The sequence below is a fragment of the Dermacentor silvarum genome, chromosome 10, assembly GCF_013339745.2.
Source record: "Dermacentor silvarum isolate Dsil-2018 chromosome 10, BIME_Dsil_1.4, whole genome shotgun sequence".
Lineage (NCBI taxonomy): Eukaryota > Metazoa > Arthropoda > Arachnida > Ixodida > Ixodidae > Dermacentor > Dermacentor silvarum.
In genome coordinates this window covers 143,714,928-143,741,621 of record NC_051163.1, presented here as the reverse complement: position 1 = coordinate 143,741,621, position 26,694 = coordinate 143,714,928, and the positions used below count along the sequence as shown (strand labels likewise).

At 49.8% G+C, this 26,694-nt stretch overlaps 1 protein-coding gene and 2 non-coding genes across 11 annotated transcripts in view; 2 read left to right on the top strand and 1 right to left on the bottom strand.

Annotated features, from left to right (window-relative positions):
* LOC119431025 (TBC1 domain family member 25-like) overlaps window positions 1-26,694 on the top strand; it is a 330,392-nt gene that overhangs the window by 65,356 nt on the left and 238,342 nt on the right. The gene's annotated exons all lie outside the window — the stretch shown is intronic.
* Trnas-gga (transfer RNA serine (anticodon GGA)) lies at window positions 13,522-13,596 on the bottom strand. The gene has a single exon. It is a non-coding gene; the product is annotated as a tRNA-Ser (tRNA).
* On the top strand, window positions 14,032-14,106 carry Trnas-gga (transfer RNA serine (anticodon GGA)). The gene has a single exon. It is a non-coding gene; the product is annotated as a tRNA-Ser (tRNA).

Genomic DNA, 26,694 nt, shown 5'->3' with positions numbered 1-26,694 from the left:
TCGCGCGGTGAGCCCCGGCTCCCCGGCGTTCGCCCAGTGCTCTGCCGATGATAAAACGGCAAAAGAGCCAGAGAAACCGATGGTGTGCTCTCTGCATTTCTCGCCCTCGGATTATGTGTATAATCCTGCCCTCGAAAAGTATCTTGGCGTGCCCCAGAGGCCAGTCCTTTCTCGAGCAGCTGTTCCCTCAATGCGGCCTTCATCAAACCCCCTTCCGGTGCCCCAGCAGCAGCAAACTGGCGGCTCGGTGAGTGCTGAATGTAATTAAATAAAGCCACGAAATAACCATACCGATTATGTGCGCAACTTTCTACGCTTGCTCTGTCGCGAACATCGTCGCCTGGCGGACCGGACGCTTCGCCTTCCGTCGACGAAAACGAAGCTCTCCGCCGGCGCGGCCGGCGGCTCACCGCCATCGCACGCGGAAACACCTACCGCTCGAACACGGAGGATCATTTCCGCGCTCCGTTTCACTGAATATCGCTGAAATGCAGTCCTACTTCCCTGGCGAGCTCTTCGTTGCAAGGTTCAGCTGCAGCAACGATATCCATCTCGGCGAACGCAAACGCAGCGACCATGCATGCAGCCATGATGCATCCAGTGCCTCGGCCGTTTACGCAAGCGGTGACGTATCATGGCGCATTCTGATTCGCCGAGAGCAATGAAATCTGTGACGACACTGCTTCAGCGCCAAATATGGGGTGAGAGAAATTGAGGAAGAGATATTTGGTCTTTGCTTACGAATTTCTCCGCTAATAACTCATATTTTTGCACCCAACAAAAACTGCATGCATTCCTGAAGGTCCCTCTTTTATTCCAGCTGAACTTCCTGTTTCTCTTTAGTGTCCCTTTAATTCCTTCATGACAGGGGAACTGCCCCAGTAGCAGGAAGATGTAGCGCGTTAAATGCGTCCGTTTTCCATCATCCTGTCTAAAAACACTCGCGAAAAACTTAAATTCATCAGCAATATATTCGATTGCACCCTCTTTTGTATTTATATTGGACAATGACTCCCTATTAGACCGTCGTCATCATCATCAGTCTATATTTATGTCCACTGCAGGACGAAGGCCTCTCCCTGCGATCTCCAATTACCGCTGTCTTGCGCTAGCTGATTCCAGCTTGCGCCTGTAAATTTACTAATTTCATGGCCCCACCTGTTAGACAGTAAATATAGCCAAAACTTTTGAGGCGATTCAAGGTAAAATCTTTTTGACATCGTAGGACGTGCTATGCTGTGAATCTTTAATCAAGGCAAGGATTTTAGTTTCTTGCTTAACGTTAACACGTCATCAGAAATTTTAAGGCATTTTAACCGCCGCAATTAAGCTGTATGTCTGCCGACTTCTGGCAGTATAATAAGAAGCAACAACAGTCATGCGCAGCAGATCTTTTACTAGGACTCAGAATTAAAAAAAAAAAAAGAGGCTTCAGTTTCGCCGCAAAGGCGAAGCAGTATTAGTGACTGCGAAGCATAAGACAATTGCACGAAGGGAGATTGTTCCCGTATAAATCCGTGTAAGAGCCGCACCTGCAACTTGAGAGCCAATTTTTTTTTAATCCAACCGAGAAGCAATCGCGTTCACCGATGATTTCAGTCGCACTCCACTGCGAATTTTCTCGCGCAGCGTACTCTCGCGCGTCGCAACTATAAAAAAAGAAGTCCGTTACAACTTACGAAGACAGGAGAGGCGCCCCGCCCTGATCACTGAAGCGCTGCAGCCGATTGCCACCGCGACTAAAGAAATAGTCCCGCTGACGCGACTCGGCCCAGCTCGAAGCGCGGGCTGCCATGTCCTCCGTCGGCGGGGTCACCGGCCGTCCGGCTCATGACGTCAATCTAGAGTGCGCGTCCATTGGTGGATGGTTGTGTGCATTCGCCTTGGAGGGGCAAATGTTGCTGCCTTCTAAAGTTGTACACGACTATAGACGGCGAGAGGAGGCGATCGCGGAGGTTTACGGCAGATTTCATACTCGTAGTTGGAATAATTAGATAAAATGGCCCGGTTAGGCCTCGTCAAAATTGTGGCAAGAAAGTGCGGCCCTCACACGAGTCTGTACGTAGGTTATATCGCCTATATGAATTGTAGTAACATTTACGCACTAGTTAAAATTAAAATTACAAACATCGTGCAATGCACGGACCATGTAAACTTGTAAACATCCCGCTGGATGACCACGAGCAGTCGCTATAACAACGCTGGCATTATGGTGAACGCCGGCAGTGGGGGCGAACGGTTCGTACAGCCATGCGATTCACCGTGACTCCGAAAATGAGATTCATCATCATCATCATCTGCATATTTTTATGTCCACTACAAAACGGCTTTGGTCAGCGATCTCCAATTACCTCTTAGGCTATGCGATCTGCAACACTTGGGGCGCGGAAAAACAGCCTAAGAAGGGAGACAGCGCGCATGAAGTTAGCAACCATCCCTGCTCGCCCTTGATCATTGCACCCCCCAATGATTACCAACAATTGGATACGGCACGCGGGCCGCGTAAGCGTCAAACGCGCACAGTGATTTGCAGCTGCGGCAGAGCTAGATGAGAAGATGCGTTCTCTCCTCCCCATGCGCGCATTTGATCACGTGACCTCCCGAATATTGAGCGCGTGGGAAGATAATGTCCATCAACTAGCCATCCTTTTCGTCTCTGTTACAGGCTTTTTCTCGCACCCGTAGTGTATGGGTCGCTCACTCATGACTTGTGGACTTTCTACGGAATATCACGGCGACGACGACAGCAAAAATTTGCCTGGAGTGTCGATACAATTGCTGTCGCAATAAAATGAGAAATAGAAAACAGACGTCGCGCTCGCTTCTACCGCGGCTGCGGACAAAACCAGTAGTGGGCACCTCGCTTATCGGTACTTCGCCAGAACCCGTCTGACGCTGAAAAGGAAGCGTATTTTTCACCCTATAAGCACCAGCGGAAACATAACACTTGGCGCGCGGGGAGACAGCGCACGCGAAGGGACCAGCCATCTTGGATGGGCCAAGCTTGAACTCGGTGCAGATTAACTCCAAAATAAAGCGCGTGACCCGCGTATGTATGGCAGAGGCAGGAAAAGTAGAAGTTGAGGACCCGTGTGTTCTAGCCGCTAGGCGAAAGAAGACTCCACGCCGCTATCAAGAACGTCCCTCAGCACACGTGTTTCCATCAGCGAGTGACATGTACCGCCGGAGGTTCTATGCACTACTTGACACAGTGCTGTCTTCGTTAAACAACAAGTATCCACATGATATGTGGCAGCATAAGTCCCACGTTGAGCAGCTTGCCATAGGGAAGGAAGACGAAGCATATATAACCAAGTTCTACGGTGACGACCTTGAACCAGGACGCCTGATTTTGCACAGAGATATGCCGGTTGACATTTTGAGCCAGCAAAGGTAGGCATCATTGCACACATTTGGGGAAGTCGTGCACATGTTTACGGGGGGCAAGGGCGAACACCTGCGAAACGTTTTGCCGGAAATGGCGAAGCTAAAGAAATTGCGTTGGCCATACCGGTCTCGTCGACCACATCCGTGAGGTCCTTTTCTTGCCTTCGGCGACTGAAAATGTACTTGCGGTCGACAACTGGACAAGCCCGTTTGAACCATCTGGCAATTTTTCACGCCCACAAAGAACTCTCCCGCAAAATCAATTGCCGACGGCTTCATTTCCAGATCAAGTTCCCGAACGAAGACTTTTTCAATGGTGGGGAAATCATCGCATCAGACAACGAACTGATGTCTTTAATAGGCGAGAGAAAGGCACCAACTTACAAGTCAAAGCAAACCACCTGGCTTAGAAAACAACGGAAAAAGTTATATACAAAAGAACGAAAATGGGGTACATAACAGCACAAGCAGACTGGGGTCATTTGGGTAAAAAAAAGACGCGTGGTTGCGCTATTTGTAAAACTCCCCAGTCCATGCTGTGCATTTTCCTTATTAATTTTTATTCGTCATATGCTGCATTTGCCTCTCAATAACACAATCCGCGTTGTTCGTATATTTGCTATCGAGTCTTCTCGCGCTTTTGAGATATCGTTGTCTTATTTATTTGCTTGTTAATATGTTTATTTATTTGGGCACCTGATAATTTTTACTCTATAATCCTTTGTTCTGCCTCCGGAAAATAAACGAAACCAGTGGCATAAGGCATGCTTTTGCATGTAATGAAGATATGACGTTATAGAATCACATTGTACTTATGCTAATAATTCTAGTCCTAAGTTGTGTTCAGAAATTGTTATATATCGTTTAATGTACTATGTTACGTCTTATTTTCTAAATAACTGACCTTTCGTCAGAAAAAGATTTCTTGATTGTATCTTTTGTACTAAACCTTTTACAAGGCGTTACATTGCTTTTTAATAGATGTGTACTTGTGCGACTTATTACGCACAATACACATGCATCTCGCTAACGTGTTTAATTGAACTCGCTTGTCGCATGACTCAACCAAGAGACGCGAGTCTCTTGGCGGTGCGAGGGCACTCGGGCTGTAAAACTGAATTGTCTCCTACTCTGAGGTCTTACAAGTACTCATATAAAGCTCGTCACTTCAGTGAACAATCCCAGTGTAACTGTTATGAAAGGTAACACACACACACACACACACACACACACACACACACACACACACACACACACACACACACACACCACACCACACCACACCACACCACACCACACCACACACACACACACACACACACACACACACACACACACACACACACACACACACACACACATACACACACACACACACACACACAATCATAAGAAGCCAACAATGACACCAAGGACAACATATGGACAGTTACTTGTACTTACTAATTGAATTAAAGAAAAGATAAATTAATGGAAAATGAAAATGGATGAAAAAAACAAGTGTCCGCAGGTGGGGAACGAACCCACGTCTTCTCATTACGCGTGCGATGCTCTCACCATTGAGCTACCGCGGAGCCGTTTTCCCATCCACTTTCTGGGGTATTTATGTTTTACAACTAGAACTAACCCTGGGAGTGTTAGCCAGCGCCACCACTCACAAACCTAGGGGCGGATGTGGAACATCCTTTCTACTCGAAGAGGCGGACATTACTTGCACAAAAAATGAAATGCATAATCGAATAATTAACTAAAGTTCACCAAGTTTTTAACTAATTACCTGATGGCCCATATTGCAATTTACAAATTGCAGCCGTGGAGTTCGCAAGGCGGATCCATTTGGAATTAATTGTCAGGATGACACCAGTTTCGAAACTAACTAATGCATTTCTCCGCAAACTTGGGGAATTAATATCTCGAAACTGATTTCCTCCCGAGAATTCGTTCCAAGTGGATCCGCCTTGCGAATTCCACGGCTACAATTTGTAAATTGCAATATTAGTTAATAACTTAAGGTAATAACTTAAGGTAATTAGTTAAAAACTTAAGAGATTTTTTGTTAGTGTTCGCTGAGACACCCTATATATGCACTGGGTCAGGCCCCAGCCCCCCACCCCCGGAAAAACTTTCCGCCTATGATCGTCAGCTGATTTTATGTTCACTGCAGGAAACCACTGCTAGCTGATTCCAGCTTGCGCCTTCCTCATTTCATGGCCCCACCTGATTGTCTGCCGACCTTAGCACCCAACGGTCACTATGCGTTGTGGGCACGCCCCGCTCCGCCGTAACCTTCGCAGTGCATTCAAGAAGGAACCGCAAAGGGCGTGTTTGATTGCCAATAACCCCGCTTCGCAGGGGCGTAGCCAGAAATTTTTTTCGGGGGGGGGGTTCACCGGCCCGACCGGGGGGGGGGGGGGGGCAAGCTTCTGCTTTTCTCTCCGTGACGTGATCGATAATAAATATCGGTAGTTTAAGCAGACTCTGTACATGTATATCAAAACATAGCCCCCCCACCCCTCGCGTGTGCGTGTGCTTGCGAAGAAATTAAGTAAAAAGTAAAGTAAGATCAGAAAAAAAATGTCACAGTTTAGCCCTAAGGGCGAAGCAATGAATGCGATAGCAACACAGCAATGTCATACGAAGTAAGGTGAGCGGCTTTGGTAGCAATATGAATTGTAGTAAACATGAGCTGATTAAGTAAGCAGGTGTGCTGCGGCGTAAGTAGACCGACATGAAGAGAGACTCGATGACCACGAGAAGGCGCGTGTGAAACAATGCTGTTGATAAAAAGCGCTTCCCGTGGGCAGCGCGTGCGAAGGGACACACCTGTAGCGCTGCACTGCCGATCCGGGCAGCATTGCATGTGTAGCGTGCGTTGGAAAATGTGGCCCGACTATTACTAACTGAATGAACAAGCGTGGTGTGAGCGCGCACAAACAAACATGAATAGATCACACTGAATGACTGCAGACAACGACCGTCAAACGTCTGGCAGCAAGCGGATACGCCACAGCGGGCGAAGGTACGTGCGGTCTATCGCTTCAACGGACACTGAGCGGCGAATGCACGGCGCATACAGGTCAGAGCCGTGTGGAGATAAGAGACGGTGCGGACGAGTGACGAGCGCGGTTGTTGGCAGAGTAGAAGTGCGCCCCAGCTCCCTCCGGCGCTGGCTTCCTGCTTTCTTGCTTGCGCGTGGGAGATGAGTGCGTTCGCTCTCCGTGATAGCGCGCGTCCCCGCACGCTTCCGCTCGGACAAACGGCGCGCGGCGAAGATTTTATCTAAAGGGAACCTCACGGCGACGCCGACGGCAGAAATCCGGTTAAAGTGACCATATAATTGCTATCGCAATAAGATACAGTAAGTACGACAGGTACAGTGGCCGTTTGGAGCAACGGTCTCTCATCGCGCCACTGAATGGACCAGTCTTCGAAAACGCATCATTGAGACGACCCGTACGTGCGATCGGAGAAGACATCATTAATTGTTAATTTCCGTTAAGCGTAGATGGCCTCGTCCTCGTCGGGGCCAAGTTCGTTTCACAAGTCAAGGACGGCTATACGCGTGAAAATGCACGTGTGACCAGGCTATACCTACTCCCATAGCAATAGCTTGTTCGCTGCGTCTTTGCGCTAGAAAACTTAAATACGCGCAAAAACGCGTAATGCCTTTTTTTCGAATCTTTCGTCGCCCTGCTCCCTCATACGAGAGGGTTGCATTTCCTGCGGCAAGTGCATGGGCCGCTGTGTCTTCTGCTGTGTGCGAGCGTGCAGCCGTCATTTGCCTTTACTTCAACAGATTCAGAATCGTACAGAATATTCCACCGCACAGCATAGATATGGCATGTGTACGCATTTTAAGTAGTGCGTGCAACTCATTTCTGCTTCACTTACGCCAGTGCAAACAGGAAGCGGCCTTGTACCTCACAGAATCTCGACTGATTGGTGTACTAGTGATGCAAAAATGAACTCCGGTCTTGTTCAGTGCATAGTGCACATAACCAATTTCTCAGGACGCGTGAACTCCGACGAGAACTGTCAGCGCCTGCAACAAGGGTTTACTTACGCTGTACTGCGCACAGCAGTAATCCATGCTTGTCGGCTGTCTGTTTCGTGCATTCTGTTGCGAGTCGGTGGAATTTCATTGCTGTCATCAACCCCTTCGTGTGTACATTTCTGGTTTGGGATTCCACAACAAAACAGCAACTGCCAGCCTTCCGTAATTGCTGGCTTGAGATTCAACAACACAACAGTAATTACCAGCCTTCCGTAGGGGCGCAATCGCAAACAAGAGACGTTTCTCGCGCTGACTAAGCCTACGTTCACACTTGGGAAGCGGCAAGCGGGCGGAAAGGCCAAAGCGGCCGGAAAATTTTTTCCGCGCCTGTCCAAGTTGTTCACATTTGTTTTGCTACCGCCGCGGCCGCCGCTGCCGTTTTCGTCCACATCCATCTAGTCTGCGTACGTTTGTCGGCGCGGTGGCGCTCATTATCGCATTATTTCGAGCGGTATGTTCATTCATTGATCACTTTTGATGACGTACCGTCATCAAAAGTGATCATTTTACGCAACTTCGCCCGTCATCTGCGACCTTCGGTAAATTCCTCGTTGGCGTTCCGTAATTCTCCTCACACGGGCACGGTAGCTCTGAGTCACAGGTTGGCGCCTAGGCGTGATAATATTTCTTTAATAGCTTTTATTTACAAGTTGTAATATCATTTCATCATTTCGTATTGTCGGCGCCTCCAGGACACCAAAGGGGCAACGGGAACACCACATCTAAAACCCGGGCTGGCCCTTGTGTTGGGGCTCGCCAAAGCCTGCGCGTCCTACGTGAGACCTGCGCTCCCAATCTATCGTCGCGACGAGAAAAGCACCCCGCGACTTCTGCAACATACCGTACGCGTGCGAGGAGAATTATGGAGCGCCAACGAGGAATCTGCCTAACTATTGTCTGCCATGGAAGTGGAAGAAGAAATGGCTTTTATACTTCTACCAACTTGTTTTCTAGAAATGGACAGTGAATAAACGTAAGACGCGGACACCTCGGAAACGGCGGTGGTGGGTTCGCCTGGCTTTGCAAAAGCGCGAAAAGTTGGGTCACGCCAAGGCTTCGTTGCCGCACCTCCGGTCGCGCGACGTTGAATACTATCGCGAGTATGGCTGACAGTACGTTTTAGTGCCACTCTTGTCGTAGAGTAAGGGCTGGTTCTTGATCGCGTCGATCAGCCTTACAGCCTACACTTTTGGTGCCATGTTCAATTTTACGACCGGTTGTTTACATGCTAGTGTAGCTTCCAGTGAAGCAGAACGACTTTCCGCCGCGTTTCCGCTTCGCCATGGCGAAAAAATCGGCCCGAGACCGATTTGGCTCGCCGCCTGTTTTTCTGCCTGTTTTGCCGCCTAGGCGGGGGGATTTTTGCAAGATTTTGCCGCTTCCGACAGCCTCGAGACCAAGTGTAACCGTAGCTACAGAGTACTAGAAAAGCACCCTTCCCGAGCACCCTTCTAGTACACTGTAACGTAGCCTAAGATCCTGCGCGAGCGCGGCCTAACCGGCACCTGAAGGGAAGCGGCGGAAATGTATACCGGAGATTTCGACCACCTGGGGTCTTTAACGTGCACCTAAATCTAAGTAAACGGACCCTCGAGCATTTTCGCCATCATCTAAAATGCGGCTGCCGCATTTGTTGCTTCATTTGTTGCGCATTTGTTGCTTCAGAATGCGGCCGCCACATTCTCGCCCAAAACTTCACAGAGTGTCAAAGCCTTGACAAACACCGTGACAGTTTTTTCCATATGCAGACATGATTCGCTGTAAATTACCAACCCAAACGGAAGCGCCCAGGAATGAAATTGTGATAGTAGCACCGCTTTCATGAATTATGTCAGCGCGAAGCGACGAGAACACAGGGTGGGTAATGGGGGGGGGGGGGAATTTCGGGGGGGGGTTTGAACCCCCCCAACCCCCCCCCCCTGGCTACGCCCCTGCCGCTTCGGTTGAACGCATTCAAGTACTCCGCGGCGAAGTATTTCTGGCCTATTTTAACATAAAATGCGTTTCAGGGCTCCTTTAGTGTCAGCTAGAATACCTGCTGTCCCCGTTTGTTCTCTGATCCACATCTTCTTTTCCCTCAACGTTACGCCTGACATTTGTCGTTCCATCGCTATTTGCGTTTAGGAAAATAACAGCCAGTAGCGCACCCAGGATCTTCGCCGGGGGGTTTAAATTTTTGTGTGGGGGGAAGCAAGCACTTTGCATAATATGCAATTTTCTTGCTTTAGCCTGAGGAACCCAACAGCAAATAAAATGCCTGATAATTATAATAGTGACACCAAAGATGATGACGATGTTTATTTCTTCGGCGTTGTACTCAAAGTAATTTAAGAGTGAATGAATAAATACAAGACAGTGATAGAGTGTTTTTTGTTAATCAGGAAAATTCGACCTCAGCCACCTCCTGAATTTTAATGACTATGGGAACAGAGCGCTAAAGGTACACGTTGGACTGGTGGGGCTGGACGCGTGGGGGGGGGGGGGGGGAGGTTACAACACCCGAACCCCCCCCCCCCCCCCCATTGATGCGCCACTGATAACAACGGTGGGTAGACAAATACACAAAGAAGTACAGTTCTAGTACAGCTCTTTGCGTTCCATCGCTCTTTCCGTCGTAACTTGTCCTCGAGCTCCTTTGTTACCCTCCAAGTTACTGCCCCATATGTTAGCACCTGTAGAATGCAATGATCGTACTCAGAGAAGGTTTATTCGACGAAAGGCCGATGACGGGTCGAGCGTTTCACCGAGCACAATTTCTAAGCTCGAGCCTCTGCTGCACGCGATGCTGTTGGCAATCCTCCTGTCCAAGTCCAGACGTTCTTCTTCATTACAATTGCCCCATCGGAAAAAGGAGCCATCCTGACGACTTAGTCTGGAGATAAGATCACAGAATCATGATATGGCTTGAGCCGCTGGACGTGGACGGCTTCGCGGTTGCGACGACGCATGTCAGAAGGCGGTGTGGCTTTATGAGGTAGTTCACGGGAGAAGTTTGTTGCAAAATGCGGTGTGGTCCATCGTATTTAGGAAGAAGTTTTGAAGCAAGTCCTGGTGTGCGGTTCGGTGCGGACAGCCAAACGAGGTCTCCCGGTAGAAAAGCTGGGGTCGAGTTGCGGGCATCGTGTTTTGACTTTTGGCGACTCTGATCGTCCGAAGTGAAGCGGCGGGCCAATTGACGACATTCTTCAGCTTGTCTTGCGGCATCCAAGATTGGCCGGTATTCTGATACCAATGAGGTTCGTTTGCCTTTTCGCGCTTATCGCGCTTTGTCAGTGGTCAGAGCGACGGTCCGCTCGCGTTATCAACGGGATCAGCCGGCCGTGAGCGGTGGATGATAAGACTATTCCAAAATAAGTCATAAGACATCGCTACAAAATCGCGGCCCTGCACAGAGTCCAGAGGCTGACTGGTGATCACGAATTCTTGTACACTTGCCATGCTATTGAACATTACCTTTGTTTTCTGTATAGTAATCTTCAACCCTACTCTTACATATTCTTGGTTAAAGACTTCAGTCATTTGTTGCAATTGATCCCCAGTGTTGCAGAACAGGATAATGTCACCTGCAAACTGAAGGGGGTTGTGATATTCGCCGTTGATCCTCACTCCTAAGCATGCAGTGAATAGCATTGCAGAGATTGTCTCCTTGACCGTTACTTATTGCAAGAACATTGTCTTTTGTTCTTCCTGTGTTTTGTGCCACATGCCATAGGGACTTATGTAGCACAGCTTGTGCAGCAAGCCCCTTCTGTTTGCCTTCAGTGTGAGACATATGAGAAACTCGCTGTTGTCGATTTACTGTACTTGCAAGAATATAATAACAGCCACCGATATAATGCGAAGTATACTGCATTTTCTAAGCCCGAGGGGCGCGGGGTCAAATCCCGGCCGTGGTGGCCGCATTTCGATGTGGGCGAAATGCAAGAACGCCCGTGCAACATGCAAACAAATCATCGCCCAGTGGCGCTCACCGGAAGCATCATCGACGTCACTGCTCGCTCCTCCGTGATTGGTTAAAAACAATGTTGCAGATAACCACTGCACTGCAGCGAAAATGTATTAAGATTTTATTTTATTTTTGTTTGGTGTCCTTTTTATATTCAAGCATGCAGTATATTCAACTACAACCGCGAAACACGGTAGCGGCTTCAGCTCTTCTTTCGCCTCGGGTATCCCAGTGACAACAACGACGTCTTATTTATTTGATTTATTTATCAATACTGTAAGCCTTGAAGGGCTTATACAGGGGGTTGCAGCAAGCTCAAAACAAAAAGGCAGCGGTTACAATCGACACACCAGGTAAGCAAAAAGTAAATACAAGGAAACAATGGGCACGCCATGTAAGAAGTGTAAGAAGTTAATACAGAAATGCACATTGAGTGTGTCGTGTAATGTACAAACAGTATCGAATGCAATAAATACTAACATATGTGCATGCAATAGACAAACGTGCGCAAAAACCGAGCGCAGGAAAGTACGAAATAACTTACGGGCACCGGCGCGTGTGGCATAAGTTGCGGCATGGCAATGCGCCATTGCTAAATTTGTGAGCCAAGACGACAACAATGTGTTCGTCATGACTCGAGGTGCAATTCGACACGAATGAGTACACAGATTGTGAGCAAACAATTGGAAGGGAATTCCAGAGCTGTACTCTTAAAGGAAAGAAAAAAAATATATAGCATGGTTAATTCTACTGGAGTGACGTCCGGAGGGCACCAAGTAGTCCAATTTTGTTAAGTTTATGTGGTCATGGTAAAGAAGATAAGGGGAGGCCAACTTCCTCCGACAAGCAAGTGTTGGTATGCCTGCTTGGGTGCGAAGCGCAGTCATACCTTGAACACTTTGTGTAAATGAACCGGAGCGCCCTGTGCTGGATTTTTTCTGATGCCAAGTTTAAATATTCTTGATGCGGGTTCCATACTATGCTGCCGTAGTCTAATATCGGCCTAACCAGAGTCTTAGAAGTAGTTAATTTCACTGAGCTGGGGGCTATCGCTAGTTTTCTTTGTAAAAATCCGAGTTGTTTGGACGCGTGTGCGCAAACGTTATTGATATGTACGTCCCATTTCAACGATCTTGTTATTGTGACACCTAGATATTTGACGGAGTCAACTCGTTCTACGGACGTAGTCATTAATTGAAATTTAAGGGCTCTTTTTTACGTGTTACAGTCATACACATAGTTTTCTGTGTGTTACTTTGCATGCCCCAGACTTGTTAAGCTTTGTCTGTTCATCGACTGTTTTAACAGGTGTGTAAAGGACGCAGTCCTCCCCAAAAAGCCTTCTTGTCACCCATACATGTATAGACGTCGTTAATATTGTCACGAGCGGCGATCCTGTGGTCGGTGCTTGGACCGACGGTGTGGCTATCTGGTGTGCACGCCTTACCATTGCTGTAGCGTTGTGCGCCTTGCCTTGTAAATATATACATTGTGTATAGAATCTCCCCGTAACATCTTTGGTGGAGGTGCTGGGTAAGCTTGCTACAACACCGGGAACTGGATCTTCGCAGCGGACGGCGCGTTGCTGCCACCACAGTGACCGACCAAGCGACCCAGTGTGAGCAAGGCCCTTCACCGGTCATTCTCTTGCACCCTCGTGATCCCGGGAAATTCAACGGCACAAACGACGTGGACGTCGATGAATGGCTGGCAATGACGTAATAGTTCAGCGGAAATCCGCTAGGTGGATATAAGTAATTAAAGGAAAACTGAGACATCCACCCAAATGTAGCAATTTGCTACAATGGAAACCCAACCGGGTTCCTCGAAAGAAAGCCTCGCAGTTGAAGAAAAATTCGTCCTGGTCCGGGACTCGAACCCGGGACCACCGCCTTGTCGGGGCAGCCGCTCTAGCATCTGAGCTAACCAGGCGGCTAGCAGATGGCAGGGCAAAGTCGAATTTGTCGACAACTCGAAGCAAAGGCAACTGTATGACGTAATAGTTCAGCGGAAATCCGCTAGGTGGATATAAGTAATTAAAGGAAAACTGAGACATCCACCCAATTGTAGCAATTTGCTACAATGGAAACCCAACCGGGTTCCTCGAAAGAAAGCCTCGCAGTTAAGAAAAATTCGTCCTGGTCCGGGACTCGAACCCGGGACCACCGCCTTTCCGGGGCAGCCGCTCTACCATCTGAGCTAACCAGGCGGCTAGCAGATGGCAGGGCGAAGTCGAAGCAAAGGCAACTGTATGACGTAATAATTCAGCGGAAATCCGCTAGGTGGAGATAAGTAATTAAAGGAAAACTGAGACATCCACCCAAATGTAGCAATTTGCTACAATGGAAACCCAACCGGGTTCCTCGAAAGAAAGCCTCGCAGTTGAAGAAAAATTCGTCCTGGTCCGGGACTCGAACCCGGGACCAACGCCTTTCCGGGGCAGCCGCTGAGCTAACCAGGCGGCTAGCAGATGGCAGGGCGAAGTCGAATTTGTCGACAACTCGAAGCAAAGGCAACTGTATGACGTAATAGTTCAGCGGAAATCCGCTAGGTGGAGATAAGTAATTAAAAGAAAACTGAGACATCCACCCAAATTTGCTTCGAGTTGTCGACAAATTCGACTTCGCCCTGCCATCTGCTAGCCGCCTGGTTAGCTCAGATGGTAGAGCGGCTGCCCCGGAAAGGCGGTGGTCCCGGGTTCGAGTCCCGGACCAGGACGAATTTTTCTTCAACTGCGAGGCTTTCTTTCGAGGAACCCGGTTGGGTTTCCATTGTAGCATTTGGGTGGATATCTCCGTTTTCCTTTAATGGCTGGCAATGTATGAGCGCTTCAGCCACACTAAGTGGGAGCCGACGATAATGCTTGCGAATGTCATCTTTTATTTGCGGGACGCTGCGCGACTCTGGTTCGAGACGCTTGAGGCAGATCTGACAAGTTGGGACGTCTGTAAGCAGAAATTACGCGATCTATTTGGGAGACCTATCGGACGACAACTAGCGGCCAAGAAAGAACTCGCAATTCGTGCTCAGACGTCCACAGAGCCCCTGTATTCAGGACGTGTTGCCTCTGTGCCGCAAGGTCGACAAGGACATGGACGAAGCGGACAAAGTGGGACACGTACTGAAAGGCATAGCCGATGACGCGTTAAATCTGCTACTGTCTATGAACTCTGTCTCCCTTTGGCCGCCTCTCGGAAAACTAGCCAGTGCAGCCCCCGGAGGTGACGCTGCATTTACGACCCGGCCTGAAAATCCTCTGATTGTCCCTCATACCCGATGCAACCTTCTTGAAGTTCTGGTTGATGGTGTGGCAGTTACCGCTCTTGTTAATACCCGCGCACAAATTTCTGTAATGAGCTCGAGCCTCCGGCGCCGCCTCCAGAAAGTCCTGACGCCCGCGATTTCACTTACCCTCCGAGTAGCCGACGGGAGAACACTTTCGGTGCTTGGAATGTGCACTGCACGCATTATCATTTCGGGCCACCACACATCTGTTCTTTTTGCTGTCCTAGAACAGTGCCCCCATGACCTTTTGGCATCGACTTTCTGTCCACCCACGCTATGACTGCTCCGCGGGACTTCTCCGGCTAGAACTTCCTTCGTGCTCCGACAACGTCGATGCCGGCCCATCCCGCCTACGCTCCGCCTAGTTTCTTCGACTGCCTCCGCAAGCCGTAATATACGTCCAGCCTTTCCGTCCATACCCGACGGCGACTACGTTGCCTTCCCTATTCCTGAGGTCGCCATGACACGCAACCTCGCGCTCCCCTATACGGTGGTGACAGTTACAAACAACCGCACCTCTTTTCCCATCCTCAATTTTGGATTCTCGACGGAAGTTCTCCCTCGCGGCATATCACTCGCTCATCTGAAACAAAGTTGACCCCAGAATCGATCCCATTGGCACATTTTCAGTTCAGTTTTATTTCCTTAAAGACCCCTTAGGGGTATTACATAAGGGGTGGGTACAGTTGATGCAACAGAAACACAGGTATTCAGAAAACTACAAGAAAGCTACATTTCGCAAGTGCAAAAAAAAAAAAAAAGACAGAAAGAAGGGGAAAAAAATGACGCGGTGAAAAAAGCTGAGTATTTTTCAGCCAACAAAGACACATTTTCGAAGAACGATGTCGGGCAGGTGATTTCAGCGACGTGGTGGGGAAGGGCGTTCCAGTCTGATGCTGTGCGGGGAAAAAAAAAAAAAGACGAAGAAAAAGTAGTTGTATGGGAGCGTGGCCGTAAGACTTGTAATGGGTGCCCAGTTCGTAGCGATATGCGTGCGGGTGGTGTGATATATGGCTCGTGAATTAGGGAACCGTAAAAGAACTTATGAAAGAGGCAAAGGCTGGCTGTAGCGCGACGACGTGCAAGGGGCTGGAGATCAGATTTTGCTCTTAAGGATGATACGCTTACGTCATATGAGTATGATGATTGGATGTATCCGACGACGCGGTTTTGAAAGGACTCGAGCGCGTTAACAAGATAGACTTGATATGGATTCCAGATGGGTGATGCGTATTCAACTTTCGGTCGGGTAAGGGATTTGAAAGCTAGGAGCATAGAGAAAGGAATTCAACAAGAGGGGACACTCCCATAGAGCCCAGCGGCCGAATTGACTGCAGCGTGCCAAGCGGTCGGTGTCGATCACTTACATCACTTCCGGTTTCGGTTTTGGGCGCGCGTATTTTGAACGCAAGCTAGCACGCCGGCTGCGACCCCCCCCCCCCCCCTTTATTTTTTTTTTTTTTTTGCTCTTCGTGCAGAATCGGTTTATTATTTAGTAAAAATGATTTCGACGATCTCGTAAAGTCCCATCGAATCTGTGCCACGTGCAATTTCACAAAGTAGACGCAAGACCTTTTGTGCAATGAGGAAATATTTATTTTGCTCCATATAAAAGCTCGTTCCGCGCTTTTTGTGCGTTCATCCAACGTTGTGACACCAGCAGGTAAGGCAGTAGTTCCTGTACGAAGCTCCACCGGACGGCACCAGCTGAAAAAAAAGTAAATTACAAGCATGTTACATTTGCAAGCACGTAACAGCATGTTACAAGCATGAGTCATTTTGGTATTTATATATAGGAATACTGCGTGTAGAGGCGAAACGTGCGAAAGCGGTGAATGGGCGGCATTACAAACAAAAGCAATTCGCTTTTACATACATGGCGTAGAAAATACCCGACTCATCCCAAACATATATGAAAACATCTGATCTCCAAGCGTTCCCCCCTTTCCGGGCATTATTTCCCGTACTTTGGCACCACAAATACACGGGCGACTTCGCGTTTTCAAAACTTGGCCTCAGGTTATGCGACGGTACGCGACATACACAGAGACGGTCGCAACAGGCACTCAAGACAAATGCGTGGGTGCAAAGCCTGTTTTCAGTCCTTTAGAAGACGGAATTTTCGAATTACAAGTGTGATATGTTCCTCGGCGTTATCTTTCGCGCGTTCTGCCGGCGCCAGCAGCACACTCCCATGTTATCACTCTTGGCAATCGCCCATCGCGTTTTCAACAGGCGTGAGTACCGAAAGAAGGTATATGTTGTTGCGGGGCCACAAAAAACGTCACAAACTTAATCCTCTATAAGATTCATTACACGCCAAACTAACTTTATCACCACGGCCGAGCTGCTTATCGCTAACTGCGTCACAGCGCGCTGTGCGGCCAGCGTGCCTCAAAAGTACCCCAGAAAGTAACGAAATTACTCTTCAGTAACGTCTGGCGTCAGAGAAAGCGGCACAAACTTCTCCTAGTAAGATGCACTACACTGCGCACTACGACCGAGTTGGTTCTCGCTAACTGCGTCACAGCACGCTGCGCGGCCAGTGTGCCTCAACAGAACCGAAATAAGTTACAATAATCCCCTAGGAAGCTTCGGAAACATGTCCCAGCACGATTCATTAACTCAAATTAACTGCGCCAGGACGGCCGAGCTGTTTTTCGCTAACTGCGTCTTAAGTCTCGGTCCCGTGCCGTAAGCCTAAATGCGTCGTAGACTGTGAAACCAAATTTCTCACCTTGCCGTAATCCAATAGTGCAGTGGTGTCTTGTCCCAGTGCAAAAGGAACGGAAGCATACGCCGGGAGCCCACAAAACCAGGCTACTTTACAAAAAAAGGGGACAGACGGGTCGCCGCGGGCGAGCGCTCAAACGCGCGCGCGGCCGCACTCGCTGGCTTCGGGGGACTGTCTGGCGGATCACGCATGTATCTGGCGCGTCATTGACCTGTGGCTAGGTAAGGCTAGGAAAAGAAGTCGCAAAGCTTAAGTTCATTTATACGCAAAACGTTTTAGTTTTCGTGGCAAAGAATTTAAAAAATAAATCAATGCCTGATAACTTAAGTTCACTTTCTTTTTTTTTTTTCGATGCTTGCGGCAGCTAACGTTCGGTGTCAAAAGTATAGCGTGACGTATGGTGACGTGTTTCCTGTTGCCAGTTTTTGCCGAGTGTCCCCTCTTGTTGAATTTCTTTCTCTATGCTAGGAGTTTCACGTTCTGCGGGGCGTCACGCAAGTGTCGTCTCATGAAGCCAAAAGTTCTGTTAGCTGATGAAAGTATGTTGGAAATATGCGTACCCCAACTGAGATCATGGGAAAGTGTTACGCCCAAGTACTTAAATGATTCTACTGATTCTATGGGAACGTTTACTATTGTATAAGAGGACAGGAAAGGGTTACGGCGGCGGGTAAAAGATAAATGCTTACATTTGTTGGGATTAAGAGTCATTAACCATTGTTCACTCCAAGACTGCACGCTGTTAAGACTTTGTTGTAAGGTGTTTTCATCAGTAGCATTAGAGACCGGATGGTAAATCACGAAGTCATCGGCGAAAATTCGTATCTTGCAAGATACATGTAGGGTAAGTCATTAATATAAATTAAAAAGAGAAGAGGACCGAGAACTGATCCCTGCGGGACACCAGAAGTTACAGGGAGAAGAGTGGATGATTTGTCATTTATAGAAACGAATTGGTAGCGATCAGTAAGGAATGCTTCGAGCCATTTGAGTACGTCACTGTGCAAGTTCAAAGAAAGTTTTAGTAGTAAGTGGCGGTGAGAAACTTTGTCAAAGGCCTTTTCATAGTCCAGAAAAATAGCGTCAGTTTGTTGGTTAGAGTCAAGGTTTATATGCAAGTCGTGTAGAAACAAAGCTAGTTGCGTTTCGGTAGAGAAGCCCTTACGGAACCCATGCTGTGCCGAATGAAAAAATTGATTGGCGTCCAAGTGATTCATGATCAGAAATAATTCACATCCGAAATAACCTCAAGATGGCCTCATTCAGCATTATTTACGCTCAGCAGTATTGTTTAAACAAACTGGGACAGATTCGAGAGGTAGGCTTCAACCCATGAAGCATTCTTAGGGATTAATTCCAATGGATTTGAGTTTGAAGATTAGTAAAGAGCGTAGAAGGCGGTCAAAAGCCTTCGAAAAATCGATAAACATTGCGTCAGCTTGCAGTCTCCAATCGATTATTGTAGCAAAGTCGTATATAATTGCTAAAAGTTGAGTAACAGTTGAAAGCTCTTGCCTGAAGCCGTGTTGTCTGAAGTATAATAGGTTCATGTATTTAATAGGTTCATGGATATCCTTTGGACATCCACTGCCGGGACATGGATATCCTGGGGATGTGTCGAATAGGTCCGGCGGACGTCCCTCACATGATCGTTTGGCCGCACTTTCCGTGTCCTGCGGACATGCAATCATGGGGACATCTCGCTCATCGCAATCTTGCTCATCGATCTTCTCGCAGTCTGCATACTTTAGCTTATCGCGCATGTAACTTATCGAACTTATCGGCCCTTCTGCGAGCTCTCCGTTTGTGGAATGACTTGTATCAAAGCGAGATCACAAAATGTGTTGCGATAATCTTTAAAAAATATTGTCACGTAGTAGTGACGGTAGAGAAAACAGTCACAAAACTGTGTATGACGAAACTGGTTGTTTATTGGGCGAACCTGTGCCCACAAAAGCAAGCTACACTCAAAGCACAACGATAGCGGCGAACACAGTCGTCGATCGTCGAAAATCTGATCAGCGGCGAAACGCGTCGGCTTTTATACCTGAGTCATCGAAGGTTCCAGATTAATCCCTGATGCCCGCGTGTCTTCCAGAAAGTTCTAGACAATTCGCGTCGCTCATACAATCAGATTTCATGGGCGTCGGTGACCACAGACGACGGATAGAAGCATTGATAACGTCCGAGAAGCTTCCAATGCAGGCGCGTCCTGCGCCGAGCGATAACGTTTAACATTTGTCAGCCAATGTTGAAAGCGGCTACCGGTGAAAGATAAACATGTGTACGTGTCAATACCCTCCCCTTAAAAAGCATCGTCCCGATGCTACAAACAAACACGAAAGCGAAAACAAAACCATGCGTAATAAACAAAATAACAAAAAACAATAACAAAGTAACAAAGTACCTAAGTTTGTCAGCGTGCGTAGAAAGGCTTAAGACGCACCACGTGGATGACTTCAGGTCGTGCCCGGCGCCGCTGTGATTGCGAAATGCCGTCTGGCACGACCTCATAGTCCAGTGCGCCAATACGTCGGGTGATCTTATATGGTCCGAAATAGCGACGTAACAGCTTCTCGCTAAGTCCTCGTCGGCGTATCGGAGTCCAGACCCAAACACGGTCACCGGGCTGGTACTCGACGTAGCGTCGTCGAAGGTTGTAGTGTCGGCTGTCGGTCCTCTGCTGGTTCTTGATGCGCAGGCGGGCGAGCTGTCGACCTTCTTCGGCACGCTGCAAATAGGTGGCAGCGTCGAGATTTTCTTCGTCGGTGACGTCCGGTAGCATGGCGTCAAGCGTCGTTGCCGGGTTCCTTCCGTAGACCAGGTTGAACGGCGCCATGTGCGTCGTTTCTTGCACGGCCGTGTTGTATGCGAAGGTCACGTACGGAAGGATGGCATCCCACGTCTTGTGTTCGACGTCGACGTACATTGCCAGCATGTCGGCGATGGTCTTATTTAGGCGCTCGGTGAGGCCATTCGTCTGCGGGTGGTAGGCGGTGGTCCGGCGATGGCTTGTGTGGCTGTATCGCAGGATGGCTTGAGTTAGTTCTGCCGTAAAGGCAGTACCTCTGTCGGTGATGAGGACTTCTGGGGCACCGTGACGCAGGAGGATGTTCTCAACGAAGAATCGGGCTACCTCGGCAGCACTGCCTTTGGGCAAGGCTTTTGTTTCGGCGTAGCGGGTGAGGTAGTCCGTAGCTACGACGATCCATTTATTCCCGGACGTCGACGTCGGAAAAGGCCCCAGTAAGTCCATCCCAATCTGCTGGAACGGTCGGCGAGGTGGCTCGATCGGCTGTAGAAGTCCGGCTGGCCTTGTCGGCGGTGTTTTGCGTCGCTGACAGTCTCGGCATGTCCTTACGTAATGGGCGACGTCGGCAGAGAGGCGAGGCCAGTAGTATTTTTCTTGTATCCTTGCGAGCGTGCGGGAAAAACCGAGGTGTCCAGCCGTTGGGTCGTCATGGAGAGCTTGCAGAACCTCTGGACGCAATGCTGAGGGTACCACGAGGAGGTAGTTGGCTCGGAGAGGCGAGTTCTTCTTTAGGAGAATGTCGTTTTGCAAGAAAAACGACGCCAATCCTCGCCTGAACACCTTCGGCACAGTGACGGTCTTGCCTTCCAGGTAATCTACAAGGTTCCTTAGTTCCGGGTCGGCTCGCTGTTGTTCGGCGAATTCGTCGGCACTGATGGGTCCCAAGAAAGTGTCGTCATCCTGGTCATCCTGTGGCGGCGGTTCGACGGGGGCGCGAGACAAGCAGTCGGCGTCAGAGTGCTTTCGCCCGGACTTGTAAACGACGGTGATGTCGAATTCTTGAAGTCTCAGACTCCATCGTGCGAGGCGACCTGAAGGATCCTTCAAGTTAGCTAGCCAACACAAGGCGTGGTGGTCGCTCACAACTTTAAAGGGCCTGCCATAGAGGTAGGGGCGAAACTTTGATGTAGCCCAGATGATGGCGAGGCACTCCTTTTCTGTTGTGGAATAATTTGCTTCCGCCTTCGATAGCGACCGGCTAGCGTAACTTACAACCCTTTCTAGTCCATCAGTCCTCTGCACAAGCACGGCGCCGAGTCCTACGCCGCTTGCGTCGGTGTGGACTTCGGTATCGGCATTTTCGTCGAAATGCGCAAGGATGGGCGGCGATTGTAGGCGTCGCTTCAGTTCTTCAAATGCTTCGATTTGCGGCATCTCCCACTTGAACTCGACGTCGGCCTTCGTGAGGTACGTCAGTGGCTCGGCGATCCGTGAAAAATCCTTGACGAAGCGCCTGTAATAGGCGCACAGTCCCAGAAATCTACGCACTGCCTTCTTGTCAGCGGGCAGAGGAAAGTTGGAGATGGCCGCAGTTTTCTGAGGGTCGGGGCGCACTCCAGACTTGTTGATGACGTGGCCTAAAAACAAGAGCTCCTCATATGCGAAGCGGCACTTTTCTGGCTTTAACGTGAGTCCGGAGGTTTTGATTGCTTGAAGAACTGTTTCAAGGCGCCGCAGGTGTTCTTCGAAGCTTGAGGCAAACACAACGACGTCGTCCAAATAGACGAGGCAAGTCTGCCACTTCAAGCCTGCCAGTACTGTATCCATGACGCGTTGGAAAGTCGCAGGTGCCGAGCAAAGACCAAACGGCATGACCTTGAACTCGAACAGTCCGTCTGGTGTTATAAAGGCCGTCTTCTCCCGGTCCCTCTCGTCGACTTCGATTTGCCAGTAGCCGGTTTTGAGGTCCATCGACGAAAAATACTTTGCGTTGTATAGTCGATCCAAGGCGTCGTCAATCCGTGGAAGGGGGTATACGTCCTTCTTCGTGACCTTGTTGAGGCGACGATAATCGACGCAGAAACGTAGGGTTCCATCCTTCTTCTTCACTAACACCACGGGGGACGCCCACGGACTCTTGGACGGCTGGATGATGTCGTCGCGTAGCATTTCGTCGACTTGTTGCCTTATGGCCTCGCGTTCGCGTGCCGAAACTCGGTACGGGCTCTGACGCAGTGGGCGGACATTTTCGTCGGTTATGATTCGGTGCTTGGCGACAGGGGTTTGTCGAACTTTTGACGACGACGAGAAGCAATCCTTGTATTGCAGGAGCAGAGCTTTTAGTTGTTCTTTCTTATGCCTGGGAAGGTTCTGATTAACGTTGAAAGTTGCTTCAGGTATTATAGTCGTCGTTGCGGGTGCACTGGAATCCGTGAAGGCGAAAGCACTGCTGGCTTGTACTATTTCGTCGATGTAGGCAACCGTGGTGCCTTTGTTAATGTGCTTGTATTCGGGGCTGAAGTTCGTGAGCATCACCGTTGCTTTCCCTGCACGTAGCTCAGCTATGCCTCTAGCGACGCAAATTTCACGGTACAGCAGTAAGTGATGATCGCCCTCGATGACGCCCTCCATGTCTGCAGGCACTTCCGTACTGACGGAAATCATTACGCTGGAGTGAGGCGGAACGGTGACTTGTTCTTCAAGCACATTCAAGGCATGGTAACTGATGCATGTATCCGGCGGTATCGCTTTGTGTGTTGAAAGCGTTATCGACTTGGACCTTAAGTCGATGACTGCACCATGTTGGTGTAGAAAGTCCATGCCTAGGATGACGTCCCTGGAGCAGTGCTGCAGGATTACGAAGCTCGCCGGGTAAGTGCGGTTGTTTACCGTGACTCGCGCTGTGCAGATTCCAGCCGGCGTTATTAGGTGACCTCCCGCTGTCCGTATATCGGGTCCTTGCCAGGCCGTCTGCACCTTCTTTAACTTGGCGGCGAACGCGCCACTGAAAACTGAATAGTCGGCGCCAGTGTCGACGAGAGCGGTGACGTTATGACCATCGATGAGCACGTCTAGATCGGTAGACCGGCGTCTGGCGTTGCGGTTAATTCGTGGCGTCGGATCACGGCTGCGTCGGCTTGCTCTGCTGCTGCTACGTCGCGTCGGAAGGTCTTCGTTCGGCGGCGATGTGCTGTCAAGGCTGTTGCTAGGCGGCGTGCTGATATCTCGTCGTGATGATTCGCGAATCGTCGTCGTCGTCGGCGGCGGAGGATCTTCGGCATTGCGTCGTACAGCAACCGCACCTCCATCGGTTGCTGCTTTTAGTTTCCCGGGTATGGGCTGGGAGATCGGCCCCGGGTTGGGCCGGCATACAGGCGGCGATGCGGCGAGATGTAGCGGCCTGGTGACGGCGAGCGTGAGGGCCGTCGTGGTTGCCACTGGGCTCCGGCAAGGTAGTCGGCGATGTCACGTGGTCGCTCGCCAAGCTGTGGACGTGGCGCGTTGACGGCGAACCCTCGTAGGCCCATCTCGCGGTATGGGCATCGGCGGTAGACATGGCCGGCTTCCCCGCAGTGATAGCAGAGCGGGCGGTGGTCGGGGGTGCGCCAAATGTCCGTCTTCCGCTGGGAGCTGCGCTGGGCGACGGGCGGGCGTGCTGGCGGCGGCGGCGGTGGACGACGGAACTGCGGCGTTACGGGGCCCTGGCGCGAGCGCGGAGGGGGGCCTTGACGACGGGCGACGGCGGCGTAGGTCATCGCTTGCGGCTGTGGTTGAGGCGATACCGGAACTTCTGGCACTTCTAGTGATCGCTGAACCTCTTCTTTAACTATGTCAGCGATTGAAGTCACCTGAGGATGCGATCTTGGGAATAATTTCTGTAGTTCTTCCCGTACAACCGCTCTGATCGTCTCGTGCAGGTCGTCGGCGCCTAGAGCTTGAGCTTCGGCGTAGTTTGTCAGGGCACGGCGGTTGTATTGCCTGGCTCGCATTTCAAGGGTCTTCTCGATGGTTGTGGCCTCCGAAACAAATTCTGCCACAGTCTTGGGCGGGTTGCGCATCAATCCAGTGAATAGATGCTCTTTGACGCCCCGCATCAAGAACCGAACTTTCTTTTCCTCTGACATATCGGGGTCGGCGTGGCGGAAGAGGCGAGTCATCTCCTCCGTGAAGATTGCGATGTTCTCGTTCGGCAATTGCACTCTGGTTTCTAATAAAACTTCGGCCCTTTCTTTTCGCACGACATTCGTGAAAGTCCTCATGAAGTTCTCACGAAATAGGTCCCACGTCACCAGGGTGGTCTCTCTGTTCTCAAACCAGGTCCGAGCAGCATCATCTAATGAAAAATACACATGGCGCAGCTTGTCGTCGTCGCTCCATTTGTTGAACGTCGCGGTCCTCTCGTATGTCTCCAGCCAGGTTTCAGGGTCTTCAGCCGATGATCCACGAAAAGTCGGTGGCTCCCGAGGTTGCTGCAGCAGGATGGGGGACGCTGGTGCTGCCATTTTGGTCGTTGACTTGGCCTTGATTGCAGTGGTCTTTTCGGGAAGAAGTCCGAACTCCGGCACAAGTCCTTGGCGACGTTGGTCTCGTTCTCCGGTTTCGGGCTTGGGTCGCGGCTTTGCGGGGGCGTTCGGTGCATGAACGAACTAGCACCTCCACCAGATGTCACGTAGTAGTGACGGTAGAGAAAACAGTCACAAAACTGTGTATGACGAAACTGGTTGTTTATTGGGCGAACCTGTGCCCACAAAAGCAAGCTACACTCAAAGCACAACGATAGCGGCGAACACAGTCGTCGATCGTCGAAAATCTGATCAGCGGCGAAACGCGTCGGCTTTTATACCTGAGTCATCGAAGGTTCCAGATTAATCCCTGATGCCCGCGTGTCTTCCAGAAAGTTCTAGACAATTCGCGTCGCTCATACAATCAGATTTCATGGGCGTCGGTGACCACAGACGACGGATAGAAGCATTGATAACGTCCGAGAAGCTTCCAATGCAGGCGCGTCCTGCGCCGAGCGATAACGTTTAACATTTGTCAGCCAATGTTGAAAGCGGCTACCGGTGAAAGATAAACATGTGTACGTGTCAATATTTATGCTCCGAAATCATAAGTTTTGCATTTGCCACTTTCACCATTGCCCTTGCCTACAGTACTGTTGCCGATATGTCCGTCTTTTTTATTGCGATAGCAATTATGTGGACACTCCAGGCGCATTTCTGCTGTCTTCGTTGCCGTTGACGCCGTGAGGTTCCGCATAAAGTCCACGGGCGTTAAAATTGTCGCCGCGGGCAGTATGTGCGAGTGAAAGTGTGCGAGGGTGATCGCGGCTCAATCTCGCGCACGCAAGGGTGGGAAGCGCGCAGTCTTCCAGTCGCGCGCAACGCACTGGAGGGTGCGTTTTACTCCGCGGGGCCCGAGCGACCACTTGGCCGCAATGCACCGGGGGGCACCGCGTTCTACAACTGGCGCGCGCGCTCGCTTCTTACGGCATCGGGGCTAGTTCCTGCCTATCGCCGCTGCTTGGTGGGGGGCGCTGCGACCTCACCCTGCTTAAGGGAATTAGTGCTAGTTTTACGGAACGAATCTCAAATAACTCAATAATATTCCAGTTTGAGTCGAATAAAGGTGGTATAAGCTTCAGGGGATGTATCTTTAAGCTTATGGCGTAGTAGACATAATGGGTGCTCGACCTACAGGAGTCGTACGTTGGGCTATCAGCCATTCCCATACGATAGGAGTAGGCGTTGGTAAACGCAAATCCAAGCCACAAGTGGCACATCAGCAAAATTTCTGTGCTCATATGCGGCCTGCCGAGTCCTCCTCCCCCCTTCGCTCTACCCGTCCTCTGTCAAGTGCATTCCCCCCTCCTTCACTCACGGCGAAAGATATGTCGGGTTACCCCACTGACGAAAACTAAATTTGGCAATAATGAATCTGTTGATGGAACGATTCTAAAAGCAGAAGAGGCAGTGTTAGTAATACGGCTATTCCAGTTTAGGTTGTTAGTGACCGTAATTCCGAGATACTTGTATTCGTTGACTTTCCAGCCGACTAGACATTTTGTATAAAGGACTGAATGTTGACAGACAATTTAAAGCCCCTTGATCTTGAAAGTAGCGACACTCTCCTCCGCGCGCGCGCTTTCCTCCTCAATTCTCCTCGGATTTTTCCCCTTCCCTGGCCGACGCGGTGCGCACGGCACGCTGAACCGTCTTTTGGCTCGCTGCAGCCGCATTAGCATCAATGCGCGTGCTTGTTTATTCGGACTTTTGAGGCGTTGTATGGGAATATAACCCTTGTGAAACTGTCATGACGAAAGTACGTTTCCGATAGAACGTCGTGACATTTTTTTTTTTTTTTGAGGACGCTTCGATAAGTACAAGCGCAAGCGCTCCGAAAAATGAGTGCCAAGCAGAGACTGAGCTGTTTGCCTCTACGTCGCCACTTGGGTTGTCCGTAACGCGGAGGTGTATTGGGCGCATATAAGCTGCGTAGAGTGTAAACGAGAATTTGGTTCATAATCCTGGCTCTTA